General features: G+C 37.0%; 1 long non-coding RNA gene across 1 annotated transcript in view; it reads left to right on the forward strand.

Moving 5' to 3' along the window:
* Positions 1-6,679, forward strand: part of LOC132597402 (uncharacterized) — a 138,724-nt gene extending 132,045 nt beyond the window's left edge. Inside the window, exon 3 of the long non-coding RNA XR_009564175.1 lies at positions 6,606-6,679. This is a non-coding gene — a long non-coding RNA (uncharacterized lncRNA). The remainder of the gene's footprint in view (positions 1-6,605) is intronic.
* The last annotated feature ends 6,256 nt before the right edge of the window (positions 6,680-12,935 follow it).

A 12,935-nucleotide genomic window follows, 5' to 3' on the forward strand; every position in this document is an offset into this window, starting at 1 on the left:
TAGAATTTAATTAATTTATTACTTATGGCTGCATTGGGTCTTCGTTGCTGTGCTGGGCTTTCTCTAATTGCAACGAGCGGGGGCTACTGTTTGTTGCAGTGTGCAGGCTTCTCATTGTGGTGGCTTCTCTTATTGCGGAGCATGGGCTCTAGGCACGCAGGCTTCAGTAGTTGTGGCACGTGGGCTCAGTAGTTGTGGCTTGCGGGCTCTAGAGTGCAGGCTCAGTAGTTGTGGAGCACGGGCTTAGTTGCTCCACGGCATGTGGGATCTTCCCGGACCAGGGCTTGAACGCGTGTCCCTTGCATTGGCAGGTGGATTCTTAAACACTGTGCCACCAGGGAAGTCCTGTGCAGGTATTTTTTAGATGAGATTAACATTTAAATCAGTAGATTCTGGATAAAGCAGACTGCATTCCATAGTTTGGGTAGGCCTCATCCAATCAGTTAAAGGCATTAAAAAAAAAAAAAAAAAGACTGACAATCCACCTCCCCCAAGATGAAAAGGGATTTCATCCTAATGCATTAATTTGTTTTTATCTTTATTAAGTTCTTTTATTTCCTTTTCTAAGTTGTATTTTCTAAGTTCAATTCCTAACTTCTTAATTTGGTTTAATTTATTTTGATTCTTTCTTGGGTACTTATCGTTATAAATTTTCTCTAAACACTGCCTTAACTATATCTCATAGTTCTGACATGTTTTCATGGCTTCTAATTTCTAGGTATTCTGCAATTTTAAGTTTTCTTCTTTGACTCAATAGTGATTTAACAAAATCATGAACTATGAAGATTGTTGGGTTTCTTTTGTGTGTTTGTATCTAGTTTTTGGTATTGCTAGATTTTTTATCATTGTCCAGTAAAACTAGACATTAGTAGACATTAAAAGTTGACATTAACTTTTTGGAATTCAATGAAGTTTACTTATGGTCTACTAAATGGTCATTTTTGGTTTTGTTTTTGGTATTGTATAGCATGAGCCCTAGAAAATCAGTCTTATTCCTTTTTTTAGGGGATAGATTTTGATGCATGTTTTTACACCAAAACCTTTGTTTCTTAATGAAGACAAGAAAGTAAGTGCATTTAATATTCTCACAGCATCCTCACTACACTTAGCACCTCCCAAACATTGCTAGGCTTGTTGTGTTCCTCTGTATTTGAAGATTTATAGAGTTGTATTTTCTTTTGTAATTCCAGCTGGTATTTGGCCTTAGTTCTTTTCTACTAGGGCTTTATTGTTTCGGAGCTCTTTACTTTGATTTATCTCTTGATTGTTTAGATTTTGTGAATAAGAATTATTTTCATGAAACATTCATAAATACTATATTTCCTAAATTTTGATTATGTCTCTTGCCTTTATACCTGAAGAAGAAGAATTTGGTTCAGTTTAAGACTACTGGGTCACGCTATTTTTTTCTTGTAATGTTTTGTATACATTTTTAAAAATAATATTCTATCCTTAAATATTGCCTTTGAGAAGTCACTCATACTTTAAAAATTCCCCCCTCCCTGCTTTAGGACCTTTTAAAAAAATTTTGATGTCCAAAAGAATTATTGTTTTCCTTGAAGTCTGGTAACTTCATCAAGACTGTATTCAGTGTTGACTGTTCTGTACTAGATTTTTCTCGGACACAGTGTTCATTTCTTTCTGTTGTATCTTAGCATACTTTTACATCTCATTTAGTAATCTGGCTCTACTTTGTCTTCTATCACTCGTTCTAATCACCTTGATCTTTATGTTTTAAAATTTATTTTACTTAGTATTCTGAAGCTCATTCTTTATGTCCTTGACTTTTATTTCTCAGTGTCTGTTTATCATGAGTACTTCTAATGGTGAGAAGCCAAGAAACTATTAGGGTGTTCTTGAGACATAGACTATGTGTTCAATACTGCTCTCTAAGACCTCCTCTTTTCGTTGAACTAGGTTGATATTGCAGGTGCCTCCATGTACCCCTTCGTCAAAACCAGTGTTGTGAGGTCATGTGAAGAGTCCCTGGGCATACGTCTGGTTTTCAGTAGGTTGGCCATAATTAGGAGTGGCTGAATTTACATGAGATCAGTCTAATGATTTGTATGATCCTAAATGATAAATTTAGGGAGGGGACTTTTCTTTGCAGTAGCATCACAAAATGAAAGAAAGAATAAAAGTTTGGGAAATGCTTAGGAAATTAAGTCAAAGTACAAGAAGGTTTATAATAAGCAAGAATTGCCCAGAGAGTTACTCATTTCAACTATTTGCTGCAACACTATACAGGCAGTGGGTACTTAGCATGCTGGATTGACTTTAGGTGAAAAGCTATGGTAGAAGGCTTGAGTCTCAAGATGCTACAAAAACATTGTAATTGAAAGTGTTAACATTAAATGTTTTATTAAAAATTTGTGAATAAATATATCATCAGTAATAAGTCAAAGATTTTTACAAAATTATGATTTTGGGGGAAATCAGTCATTCACTATTTTCTTGGATTTTCAATTATACAACTTTTAAAATACTACAGTATTCGTGGAAAACACACTTCACTTATTGAAAACCCTGCAAAGACTGACAGAATTTTGAAAAGAAATAAAATACTAAAGGAATATCAAAGGTACTTTTCTAATACTTATTTCTAGTAATACAAATTTAGGGTACTAAAATTATGCACTAATTTCACTAGATAAGGTAAGTAAACAGTGTTTTGCAACTTAAACACTATGTATAAATGCTATCGTAGGAGTCCTATAAATGTTGCCTGACTTGCCTCCATTCTTCCTCTCCACCCTGGAGTCCTTTCCTCGTTCTTTCCTAATCTTTTCAAATTTCAAACACAGATAATGGGTCTAGTCTGCCCTTCTAGAAAGTAAAGTTGAGATTTCCATGGGCTGAAGACTAGTAGGGATGCTTAGCTGGGCAGCAGAGATTTTAACCAAGGCATTTCAAATCCAGGGTTTCTTGAGACCCCACAGTGATTTTTTGGAACCATTTTCTTCTGGAAAATGTTGCGTAATCTCTGGTGAATGAAGCTAAAGAACATTGTTAATCTTACAATTTGATCACTCAAAATTTGCAAGCATCCGCTGCAAACCCCAAGTCAAAGTTTTCCTTTTCTTCCCATGCTGCACTGAGTAGCCAGGATAAGACAGCAGAGTAAATAGGAAGTCAGAACCCCTAAGGAGAACAGCAGGTAGGGCAGGCTCATAAAACAGAGGCCGCCCGCCGTATGTGGTCATCTGGCAGCCCCCTGAATCAGTCACACAAAGACAAGCACCTTTGATCTACTTGAAAGGCTCGAGATCTGAAATACAAACTTGAGTGACCTTTGAACTTTTCAGCTTGAGCAGTTTGCCCTTGTTCCTTGAATACTTTTTTTTTCTCTAAAATTCCATACCACTTCAGATGAATCCATGTGATTTTGTGATTTTCCTAGCTCCATTCCTGTCCATTCAGCAGCATCCGAGTGTGCATTTTCATTTTTGTAAAAATGGTTCTACAAACTCTGATTTCAAAAAGGAAAGCTATAGAGAATGCCTTTTAACTGGCCTCCCAATTGCTCTGCCTGCTTCTTTCTGCCCCTGCGCCCTTCCATGGATCCTCAACACAGCAGCCAGAGTGATCCCCTCAAGGTCACTCCGAGCATGTCTCTCCTCTGCTGAGTCTCTCCAATCGGAGGAAACATGAGGCCTCCAAGACAAACCTTACATAGGCTAAACCTTCTCTAACTCAATCTTCTGTTTCTGTCTCCTTCAGCCACCCTTTCCTTATCATCCTGATCTCCTCGAGGTTCCTCAACAGCTCCAGGCACATTTGCTTCTTTTAAATAGCAAGTGTTCTACTCTAACACGCCTGATCCGCTTTACCATGGTGCCTTACCCTTGTTGGCATATATATACACACACAGACATGTTATATTATATTATATTATATTATATTATATTATATTATATATATATATACTTATACATTCATAAAGAAATATATGTTTATTTACTATCGGCATATATATACACACACAGACATATTATATTATATTATATATATATACTTATACATTCATAAAGAAATATATGTTTATTTACTGTCTCTCAAATTGGAATATTATATGTTAGCAGGATTTTTTTCTGAGTGGTTCATTGATGAACCATCTTCTAGGACAGTGCTGGGCACATAATAATAGGTGCTCAATGAAATGTGTTGAAAAAATGAGTACATATTCTTAAAATATACTTTACAATTGGCAAATTGTTTTAAATTAGAATAAGAAATAAAATGAAAAGAGTAGAAGTGGGTTCTGAGACAGAAATACTCTCCTTGGCATAAACGAGCAATATCATTGGCATGCCTGACTGCCCGGAACAGATACCTGTAGCTCCTGGATGCACTCTGCAGTCTGCTCTTGTGGTATAAGTTGCCACTTTTCTTGAATTGGTTTCCTGACATAAATGTCTGGGATTGGGGGTGGCTTCATTTTCAGATATGGTGTTAGAGAATGTTCTAATTTCATTCTTTCACGTGTAGCTGTCCAGTTTTCCCAGCACCACTTATTGAAGAGACTGTCTTTTCTCCATTGTATATTCTTGCCTCCTGGTATTTATACTTATTGAAAGAAGATATTGGTTTGTTAGGAAACACTAACATAGGTAATTTTTCTGTGTAAGACACTGAAGTGAAACTAGTGCAAGAAAAGAATGAGAGAAGTATAGGAGAGTTGTGCGAGAAGAAAAATGACAGATGCAAGTCCTCAATCCAGAAAAGAGTTATTTAACACCTACTGTGTGTCAGACATCATTGTGATTTTAGCCATGGCTACATTCAGTCTTAAATAATGATGAATACCATAGAGAGTTTAGGTGATGAAGAACAGAGGGCGAAAACTACTTTGAGCTATAGATTCGGGATTGTAAGCTGTGTTTGATCACAACCAGCACCTCTGCTTCTCTGATACAAATGCAGGCCAGAGTTACTATAAATCACTACACATATAGGTCTTCTGGGCTATGCCTTGCAAATCGTCAAAACCGTGAATATTATATATAGTTGTGAGAGGCTACTAAATAAAGTTGAACAAATCAGAAGTAAGGATGTTTTGATTCCTGACGACATGACTCAGTTTTGACATCAGTGAACGTTGTTAAGAGAGACTGGAGGTTTTTGGTGAACAAATAAGGTAGTCAGCTTAGATCTCGTCCCAGAGTGGTATGTTTGTTATAATCACTGAACAGACATTGATTGTCCCATCATTATCACCCCAAGTCCATAGTTTACATTCGGGTTCACTCTTTGTGTTGTACATTCTGATTTGCACAAGTGTATAATAAAACATGTTTCTATCATTTTGGTATCATGCACAATATTTTCACTGCCCTAAAAATCCTCTGTGTTTCATCTATTCTTCCATCCCTTCCCCCAAGCCCCTGCAATCACTGATCTTTTTTCTGTCTCCATAGTTTTGCTTTCTCCAGAATATCTTATAGTTGGGATCATACAGTATGTATTCTTTTCAGATTGGCTTCTTTCATTTTGTGCAGAAATAAGTTTTCAACTCATTTGGAAAATTACCAAGGAGCTCATTACTGGATTGTATAGTGAGGATTTGCTTAGGTTTGTAAGGAACTGCGAAACATTCTTGAGAAGTGGCTGTATCATTTTCCATTCCCACCAGCAATGAATGAGAGTTCCTGTTGCTCCATTGTTGATGTTTTCTGTTTCAGCTTATTAGCAGCCATTATTGAAGACTTTCAGACAGGAAATAGTGTTAATCATGGGAATAAATAGGTTCCTGTTTAGGAAAATAATTCACACTACTTAAAGAAAAATACATGTATTTATATTAATTGTGTCGTAGTTAACAAGCAAACAGGTGGAATTAACAACAGTAAACACTAGGGGAAATGCTTGAGACTTTTCTTGATATAATTACAAAAGAAGATGCTGAGAGTACAATACTGGAAGTTCACAGTTGAAACATTTATACTTGGGTTTTATCAAATCATTTACAGTAGAGGATTATAGATAGAGACTATCTGCTTGGTCAATTTTTAGTTTGATGATTCTATAGTGTCACCCCTAAAGAATTTATATAAGGATAAACAGACTAACATATTACAAAACTTCCTCATCTGCTGCATTGCATCAAATACCAGTTATCAGCTCATTATTTTATTGTTTTTTTTTTCCCTTTGGCTTAGCTTGTTTGGGTAGTGATAGATTTAGGAAGGAAGTGACTCACTGAACCTCATTTTCAGCCTCTGCTGGTTAAAAAAGGAAAATTTTGTAGAGATCTCATGCCTTCAAAATTTATGCCAGCAATAGCCTAAATTGTCTAGTCAACACAAGGTGGTTTCGGGGTACAGGGTATTATAATAAAGTCCATTTAAGTTCTTCAAGTTTTGAACTGCCTTGGACTAAATTTAGGATGGACCTATCCATTTTCCAGTGAATTGTAGTATATTAAGGAATAATAAATATTTTCTTCCTATAATCTAGGCATTCACCTATAATCTAGATTTTCTTCCTATAATCTTCCTATAATCAATTTATTGAACTGAGTGAGTTCTTTAGCCATACAGAAATATTTGGTGTTTTATTGTTCTTCCTTTCATATCCACTGTATATTTTTATATTTTTCTCTGTAGGGGAGCTAACGAGCATAGCGAACTTCTGTATCTTCAAGGAAATACAGTTAATGCATCAATCAAGGTTGGACCAGTAAGAATTGAAAATAATGAGAATTTAATCTAGGTAAGTGATGAAAAAGCTAGGAGCTATATAAGGGATGATGAGAAAACCCAGAAATTAAACAAACAAGAAGCCAATGTCACTTTTTATTGGAAGGGTTAAGAGAAGAGCCAAGTTAACTAGGCTGCCTGGGGTTCAAGGATTCCAGGAAGAATATGGAATCATAACGGATTCTGTCATATGGGAAATAAGGACATTAGATAGAATGTGTTCTTCCATGCTCATGCACTCCAGTCTCCCCCCAGTGTCACCCACTGACCGAATCCAGGTGGAATCCAGCATTAATAGGGCCTGTGATACACAGCCTGCAGGAATTAACATCCCTATGAGACAAAAGGCAAGGGTGGGAAAAGGGCAAACAGTCCAAAAACCAGCATCGCTAACCACTACTTGGAAATGCTATGGATTTAATAGTTTTTCTATACATATAGGGGCTGGGAAACATTAACTGGCCTGAGTTCTTTCCTTCAATTTTATATTCATCACTTGAATAAATAAAGCAGATGATTCCAATGCCGACAAAACTATCCTTATGGGAACATTTACTTTGGGGTTTATATTTTGACATTTTTTTAACTTAAAATTCATGAAGTTTATTTCTGTCTCCTTTCTATATTTAGTTAATTGTGGGATTTTGCAGGCTTTTTAGCATTTTGATAATATTAAAAAAAGGAAGCTTTAAAATGTTGTCTAAATATGTATTCCATAATAATTTGATTATCAAAGTAATACAAGGTACTTTTCAGTAATTTATTCAGTAAATGTAAAAATGTCACTAAATTGGAAGCATAATATATGATTCAAGCTACCAATATGCCAATATCCTTTAAAAGATAGCTTGACTCCAGGCCTCCTGCTTTACACCGCTTTTCCATAGATGTGGGCACAGACCTAAAGTTTCCTGCCTCCATCTGTTCAGTGGGCATTATCATTCGATACACAGAAATAAGGTTTAAAATTTTTAACTAGTTAGTCTTTCCAGACTTTAAATGTTTGATCTTTAAATTTAGTTTTTATTCCAACAAACTGCTCTTTCGTGATCATAACACATTTTGGTACCACTGCACATCAGAATCACAAATGGTTCCCCTCTAAATTTTTCCAAATCATTTCGTTGGTAAATATAATGCAGTGTTTCTCAGAATGGGTCTGGAATATTATTCTTGGGTATCTTTGGTTTACCTATCTTGTATATATGGGTGTATCACCTTATATGATGACTACAAAATGTGGCTTTGAGAACTCAAGCTTAGATCCATTTTATGACTTACGATAAAACTTCCAAATTGAAATAGAAATTAATATGTATTACATGCTCTGCTATCAATATATAGACATGAGAACATGTCTACCAACAATACTTAGAAACAAAAACAACTGAAGTGTTTTCAGCCCTAATTAATGTCTTATCTCAGTGATATTAAAATAAGATTGTATTATACGAGCTGAAATTTAGTGATGTATATCAAAACTTGTAAAAAGTTAAACAACATTAATAGGAAGGAGGAAGTCAGCATTATTTCTAGAAAAGGAGAGAATTATAAAACCACAGTTAATGTGTCCACTCTACTGTAAAATGGTCTATACTGGCCAACAGAACCTCTCCATCCTGGTTGGCATGTGGTCCACATTTACCTTATAAACCACTACCAGTAAAATAATATGACAATCTTTCCTTGCTTTAATCATCTGCTGTATCAGTCTGCTCAGGCTGCCATAGCAAAACATCATCGACTGGGTGGCTTAAATAATAGAAATTTATTTCTCACTATTCTGGCATCTTAGAAGTCCAAGATCAAGGTGTTGGCAAGGCAGGTTTCATTCTGAGCATTCTTCTTCTGGTTTGTAAATGGCCTCCATCTTGCTGTGTGCTCACAAGACTTCTCTGTGCATGTGTGGAGAGAGAAAGAGCAAGCTCTCTGGTGTCTTTTCTTACAAGGGCACTAATCCCATCATGAGGACCTCATCCTCATGACCTCATCAAACCCCCAAAGGTCCCATCTCAAAATACCATCACATTGAAGGGTAGGGCTTCAACATATAAATTTTGGGGGGACACAAACATTCATAACACCTTCTCAGTAACCAGACTATTATTTTGTCTGAACCCCTGCCCTCACCCCAGATGAGCAGAAGTTAGAGAGAGAGGCTTGGACATGAGGTCGTGAATGTACCAGCAGTTCAGGTCAATGAAGGACAGGCCTACAGGCTCAGCGTATAAAAGTTAAGCAGGATATTATGGAGAATCCAAAATAACAAGCCAATCAGGCCATCCAGCTGAGTCATCAATTTGAATGGGATGGACTGAGAAACAGCATCTAGGCAGGAGAGAAGTTGTAAGGGCAGAACTGCCAAGAGTGAAAGTATCCAAAAGGAGGATGGTAGGAGGAGCCTGAAAAAGTCTCAAAGCCTCAGGAACAAAACCCTGGTGATTTTTTATGGCAATGCAGATGATACTGTGAGAGGGCCTATCCTACTTAGACCTATATTTGGCTTGCCATTTGGACTTTACTACATGGAAAGAACGTTTTAGCTTATATTTTAATCTGCATGGCAGAACTATGTTTTATTTTAAATAAATATATTACATAAATTGACCTGGCATTCCATACATTTGCATCTTGTTTACTTAGAAAATGTAAGTTTTTCTCCCTATTAGAAGTAAGGTTTTGACAGCAAAGTAAGGGACAGAGCAAATAACATGAAGTTCACACTATGAAAAGTTCTGCTTGGTCTGACTGCTCCTTCTCCAAGATGTCATCTTGTAACACTCAGAGTGTTAATTTGCAAAACACATCCTCCAAATCTCAGTCAACGTGAGCACAGCAAAGATTCTTTCTTTCAATCACAGTCTAAATCTAAGTAGTCTCAGTTGGGAGAGATGGCTCTGCTCCACTGTATCATTCAGAGACAGAGGCTCCTGTCATGTAGTAGCCATCTTCTAGGGCCTCAGGTCTTCGATGATTTTCTGCATCTGACAAAAGTAAGAGGAGAATTATGCAAAAAGTACAGTGATATCACATCTGGACATGGCATATATTATTTCCACCCATATTCCCCTAGAACTCAGTTTATGAATTACTTACATGGCCCATACAACTGCAAGGGTGGCTGGGAAGTGGAGTCTAAATGTGTCTCGGGGTGGCACAGGTATCAGGGAATGGTGAACATATACCTTGTCCCTGTTATCTCTCTTTATCTCATCATCTGTCTCTATAGCCTCTTCTGCATCGAGGGAAAAGCTGTGGAAAAGCAGACTGACAACCACAGGCATCACAAAATTTGTAAGTTTTTATCTCATAATTTCTAAAATATGAATTAACTAAAATCTGGACAGTGTAGTCTTTGTGTATACAAAGTCAATTTCACATGGTTATGGGCTTCTCCATGAACACACCATATGCTCCAGAAACAATAAGTCTGTGTTTAATATGAATTGAGAGAATTGTTGCCAGTAAATTTAAAACAAATTCTTGAATATCCTTAGCATTAGTAGATTTATTATGATTCGAGAGGTTTGATTACAGTTCTTCATGGTTGTTTATTTGTTTATCATATGAGCATTAAGTTTTCCTGTAAGTCCATATTTTATAGATGGAAGGATTTATGAACTTCAAGAAAGAACTTGTCAAGTGGCCTTTGGGAAAAAGCCTTAGTGCTACTAACCTTGAATAATACAACAGGGAAGAATCTTTCAAACTAATTCTCAATGTTAAAAGTTGGCCATAACAATAACTGGTATAAAATGCCTCCATTTTTTATCAGAAGGAAGAAACATCCTCTTCACTTAGTTAATCCTAGAACTCTATTTTTCAATATGGTGTCCATTAGCCACATATGGCTTTTTAAATGTAAATTAATTAAAATTAAATTAAAAATTTAGTTTTTCAGTCACTCTAGCCACATGTTAAGTGTTCAGTGGCTACCATACTGGACAGAGCAGACACAGAGCATTTGCATCAACATTGCTGATGGATAGCAGTGGTCTAGAAACATAGTTTGCCAACCCATAGCCCTTTGAGAGGAGATACAAAGAACTCAGATCAGGGTGAATATTCACAGCAGACAAGGGATGCTTGTCTGTTACCTATTTTTTTTTTTTTTCATATTCATGAACAAATCCGAATTTGTTCAGTACATTAGAAAAAAACAGGCTTATTTATTGGGTGTTTGCTTTGATGACTGGAGGAGGATGGCTAGCTCATTGGGGACTTTTATTTATTCATTGTACTAGCATAAAGACTGTTAAAGCTATTCAGAAGAAAGCCATTCTCTTTGGTGTGAATGGGCATAATAAATTAACTACATAGCAATCTGACCTATAATACTTAAAATCACAAAATAGGTTGTTCTACTCTTGACATAAAAGCCAATCAGAAAGGCCACTAAACTTTTTTCTCCCCCCACCTACTGCCCCCTTCTGTCCATCTACCTTCTCACATCCTTTTTTTTTTTTTTTTTTTTTTTTGATTCCTGGAACATTCCAGCTTTTTTTTTTTTAACAAGCTAACAAGTTTGATGTGGCCCTGTGTCTTATTCCCTTCCAGGCTTGCAGCTGTTTTGGCAACAGAAGAAAAAAATCCCCATAACAAATCAAATAAAAGCCCTTTCTGTGAAGAGGAATTGAAAACAGCAGGCCTCAAAGAGGCCTGCACATGAGCTGCCTTGTTCTGGCTTTCAACACAACTCAAATCAGAAACACATTACCATAATCTGAAACAGCCCACTGCTAACACAAGACAGATGGTGGGTAATAACCCATGCATCATTAATAAATAAATTCCAGCATTAAAGGCTTTACAAAGTATGACAACATTATCTGGGCACAATTACTGCCCCTCTCCCACCCCCAACATAATTTCAGTGTGTTATGGGCTGTGTTAGGGTGCTTTGGTTTTTTTTTGTTTTTTTTTTTCTCCCTCCAACTCCACGGATCTGAAGGAGGTTTAAATACGGCACAAGTTTTAACCAGATGAAAGCTATCTCAGTGTACAGGACAGGTCTGAAACTCCATAAGGGAAAAATAAGAGAGCTGCCAAGGTGTAATAGCTCCCATGTTCTGCTGTTGGATCAGCCCACGGCAATTTATTGCACTGCCCTCCGTGGCTGGCCTCACCCTCTCTGGTACGCCTCTGTGCCTGCGTCGCACTAGACACTTCAAGCAAGAATCTTGGCTTGATTTGCCACAAAGCTGAAAGATATATGTGTGATCTCTCAGCTTTCCTTTTGCAAACGATACCATCTGTCTCTTCTCCCCCAGATCCCCCCACCAAGAGGCGAAGAAAAAACAATCTTCGATTAGATTGGAAAAGTGAAAGAGGAAGAAGGGGGCAGCAAATTTGGGAATTTTAACTCCATAAATAATGTCGGAAACAAACAAACAAAACTGCCATTCATCAGATGCTCAAAGACACCAATTACTTTGCTTCACTTTATTTTGTTTGTTCAGTAGGATAATGTTATTCCAACATGAAGTGAGAAGTATAGGAACTTAGCAGAGGACTGTGTAACCTCTGTGTAATCTTCTCTGGGATTCCCCAGGGCTCTGCAGCATTTCTACAAAGCCTAGGCTGCCACTTCCTATGCATACCATTCTGAGCCAAAAAGCAATCATGGTGCTGGCCATAAATTCTGGAGAAATATAGGCTTTAGGAGACCAAATATCAAGTTTGATTCCCCCTATATGAAATTAAGTATGCCTCCTCAACAATGGACAATGTGAGCATTTTTGTCAAGCATATCAGTATCATGTCTTTAATAAAAGAGAAACTATTTGGCATTACCTCACTTGTTGGGTGAACAGCTAGTGACAGAAAATATAGTACATTCTAAATTGGCTATTCTCAGATGACTAGAAGGCCAAGTGAAAATATCTCCATGGCATCATCGAATGACGCAGCTGGTCAGTCACACGGACGTGACTTACAGTCTCTGAGCATACAGTTGCTTCTCTTGCTCCAGGGCCATTTGGGGGTGGGAGGAGTGGGAAAAAAGAGAAATCTCTCCTTGGAACAGCTGTCCTCTTTCTTTCGGCACACAGAGAGCTTTCCATCCACTTAAGATGAATGCGTGTGAAGGCTGCAAAGTCTGCGAGACTTTCCTGATTAGCATCTAAATCCTTTGCCTATCTTCTCTTTCCCAAACTTAAATCAATATTTTTATGTATACATATGTATCTAATTTCTCTTAATTGACTGTGTGTTTATCTTATTTTCTCCATTAAATTG

This window comes from Globicephala melas, chromosome 6 (genome assembly GCF_963455315.2).
Source record: "Globicephala melas chromosome 6, mGloMel1.2, whole genome shotgun sequence".
Classification (NCBI taxonomy): Eukaryota; Metazoa; Chordata; class Mammalia; order Artiodactyla; family Delphinidae; genus Globicephala; species Globicephala melas.